At 36.8% G+C, this 3,741-nt stretch overlaps 1 long non-coding RNA gene across 1 annotated transcript; it reads left to right on the top strand.

Annotated features, from left to right (window-relative positions):
- Positions 1 to 500: 500 nt before the first annotated feature.
- Positions 501 to 3,741, top strand: LOC121980614. Its single transcript, XR_006111628.1, has 3 exons — positions 501 to 1,257; positions 1,454 to 1,533; positions 2,775 to 3,741. It is a non-coding gene; the product is annotated as an uncharacterized LOC121980614 (long non-coding RNA).

The following is a 3,741-nucleotide window of genomic DNA, read 5'->3' on the forward strand; positions in this document are numbered from 1 at the left end:
GTGTCTTAAAGACACGACCTGGTTGATGGGGTTGTCGCACGGCCGTGCCTGTTGGCACAGCCCCTTCTTTCCTTCTCTCGGCCCAAATCGCACGGTCGTGTCAATCGACATGGCCTGTGCACTCTTCTCCTCGGGTAACTTTGCATGGCTGTGCCAGATCCGCACGACCGTGTATTGTTCCTTCTCTGCAAAGACCACACGCACTACAAGAAAATTGGGATTTTACAATACTTAAAAGACAACGCTTTCTAAGAAAAACGTTGTCTTTTTCTTTTTAACAACGCTTTTAGTGAAAAACGTTGTCTATTTCTTTATTTTCTTATTAATAGACAACGCTTTTTTAAAAACTATTGTCTATTAGTGATTTTTATGGGTCAAACACAACACTTTTTAAAAAGCGTTGTCTATTGTCAAATCCTCATCTAAATCTAGGATGATCTGAATCGTTGGATGCAACTAAGGAGTAGAAAAGACCTAGATTTCACTTTGGCACCCACCTTTCTCCCGAATCTCTCCTACCAACTCACGCATAGTCTTCTCCTCCCTCTCCCCTCTCCGCGAATCTCTCCTTCGAACTCCTCTCCGTCCAACCTCTCTTCCACAAACCCCTCTCCACGAATCTCTCCTCCGAACACCTTCAAACAGTGAGCTTTTTTAGCACTAGTCGCGCCTTGCCTTGAAAGCCTTCACTGCTGCTCGAAGCGAGCAGTAGTATGATGTCGATCTCAACCTCTACGCGTCTCCACCTTGTCCAGGTGCGGATCGCGGCAGGAGATCGATACCTTGGTTGCTGATCTAATGGAGGAGGGATGACTCTCCACGGAGACCTCCAAGGGGGTTCCCTAATGGCCGATTGATGGCGAGGAGGAGAGCTAATCGGCGAGCCGATCAGCGGTGGTGTAGAAGGTCAAGATTGGATTTTACTTCGCCGCGTGGTGAGCGCTGAACGTGGTGTTCAACATCTACAACAAGAAGGTTCTTAACGCCTTCCCCTACCCTTGGCTGACCTCCACACTCCCCCTTGCTGCCGACTAGCGCCCTCATGTTTTAGGTAAAGTTTGATTTAACCTCTTCAAAGAACATGTTGAAATGACAAAAAAAGATTTGTGGCAATGCAAATGTCCGTTACGCATGGCTTGCTTCCTCCAAGGATGCGGTGGATGAGATGATGTCTCATGGGGTTCTGAAGCAACCTGTGCAGAAATGACTTTATGGAAATGGACTTCATCTTGCCCTTACAAATTGCTCTGATATCTGGTAATGCTTCAAATACGACTAAATTCTTCATGTTTTTTTTATCTTGAGGATTAACACTAATTTCTCTTTGTAAAAGCTGCCAACCATTTCTTAGTGTATCACCAAGTGCTTCCTCTATTTAGATTTTTTTCTTTAATAATAGCCCATTGTGAACAATAGCTCACAAAATCAATTTCTACAAATGCTTGTTCCTCAGCATTGCGTAAGCTTTGTGAAGATGCTTCAGCAGTTATGCAGGATCTATAAAATCTTGAAGTTTTGATCTGGATAGGCGAGGTAACAAAATACTATAGATGTAGTTGTAATACATGCAATTTAAGGTGCAACAAGAAACTACATGATCTATAGCTTGAAATTTTTGTCTGGTGCTGATATCCGTCTGCAGCCAAAAATGTATTCATGCCACTATACAGTGTTTTGATAATAAGCAATGAGGATTACCATCCTTGTTCAGAAATGATTGTAAGTTGTAACTGAATTAACATCCACTATTGCTAGTTCAGGCCATGTTGCCAAGAAACTTCCAATGTATCTCTAGTGTTCACTATTTTACAGTATGTAATCTGTTTGAATAGTTTTTTCCACCATTAAGTTTAAGTTCTTTATCAGTATTTGATTGTAGATGTTGAATGACCATCTTGTTCTCTGCTGTGAAAGATTTATTGCTATTAATTTTATAGCAGTACCATATACTTGGGTTCTGCATGATCTGAATGTATCTATGTTATATTCCTTTCACATGAAAATTGGCTACAGTGGCAATGTAAGAATGTGCTATACAGACAGATCCTGTTTTTTTCCCCCTCCTCTAAATGAGTATGAAATGATGAGATGCTATGCTTTTACTGCAATTTCCTATTAGTTTTAAATCTTTTAAGACACAAAAGCTACACTTTTACTGATCTTCACATAGATTAGAATATTTCAAAGAATCAAAATCGAACTTGATAGCAGGAAACAATTTATTTTGTCAATCCCCAGAACTTGATAGTAGGAAACAATTTATTTTGTCAATTGTGGCATTATAGCTTGATAAAGTTTGTTGGTATCTTCTAGATAGATAGAACCGACTACCCAAAAAGTGAAATTGTGGTTTTCTGTCTTCTAATCCTGTTGTTTTAGGGAAACTACATGAAAAAAATAGATTTCACCGATTACCCAAAAAAGTACTTGTATCTTCTAGATAGATAGAACCATTGACAAATTGTAGGCTTGTAAAAATGCTGAAATATCACTTTCATAGTTGTACATGTATTGATGAAACCATCCTCCTAAAGCCTTTATGAATATTTCAGAAGGGGGAGACCATCTGTCTTGTAAGCTATATGATCATCCAATGCTTATAAGTCCAAGATTATAAGGCATGTAAACAATCAAAAGTGTTTATCTAAAATATTGGAAGATGTTTGGAAGCTTTCTATTTTTTAAATTTTTATGTATTTGGGCAATCTTGGTGTTTTCTTCAGAAATTGATATTGATTGGTTACTTGTTTTGTGTAACGTCTTTTCATATCTAGGACTTGGAGAAATGGAATCTTTCATATCTAATCCTGTTGTTTTAGGGAAACTACATGAAAAAATAGATTTCACCAATTACCCAAAAAGTACTTGTATCTTCTAGATAGATAGAACCATTGACAAATTGTAGGCCTGTAAAAATGCTGAAATATCACTTTCATGGTTGTACATGTATTGATGAAACCATCCTCCTAAAGCCTTTATGAATATTTCAGAAGGGGGAGACCATCTGTCTTGTAAGCTATATGATCATCCAATGCTTATAAGTCCAAGATTATAAGGCATGTAAACAATCAAGAGTGTTTATCTAAAATATTGGAAGATGTTTGGAAGCTTTCTATTTTTTAAATTTTTATGTATTTGGGCAATCTTGGTGTTTTCTTCAGAAATTGATATTGATTGGTTATTTGTTTTGTGTAACTTCTTTTCATATCTAGGACTTGGAGAAATGGAATCTTTCATATGAAGAGGAAGAGGAAATTGTTAGTACAATAACTCTTACACTCAATACAATTGTTAACAAGGAGCTGAAGAAGAGTTCACTGTCTAGATTACTTTCTTCTAGCTACAAATCCATTGAGAAACTTGTATGTTATTTAGCTTGCATTTTTAAATTGTAAAGAAAGTGAATCTCGTGCTTTCTAGAATTCTAGTTCATCCGACAACATTTTTAAATCACAGGTACCTCTCAATGATTATGTAGGATGTTTAGTAGAAGATCGATGTTGAGGAATTGTTATACATGATCACATGGATAATTACACACTTTATGATATCTATATTATATATAATATTGTCAATATTGGTTACATTGTTGTGACATTAATCGTTTATATATTGTTTATACTTTACAAACGCTGCACAGGAAATTTTGTTTTTGTTTTTGTTGATCGTTGACTAAATTTTCCTAATTTTCCTTAGCGTACAAAAATTTCTTTTGCATAATACTGATGGTATTGTTTTCTT

Source organism: Zingiber officinale, chromosome 5A (assembly GCF_018446385.1).
Source record: "Zingiber officinale cultivar Zhangliang chromosome 5A, Zo_v1.1, whole genome shotgun sequence".
Taxonomy (NCBI): Eukaryota; Viridiplantae; Streptophyta; class Magnoliopsida; order Zingiberales; family Zingiberaceae; genus Zingiber; species Zingiber officinale.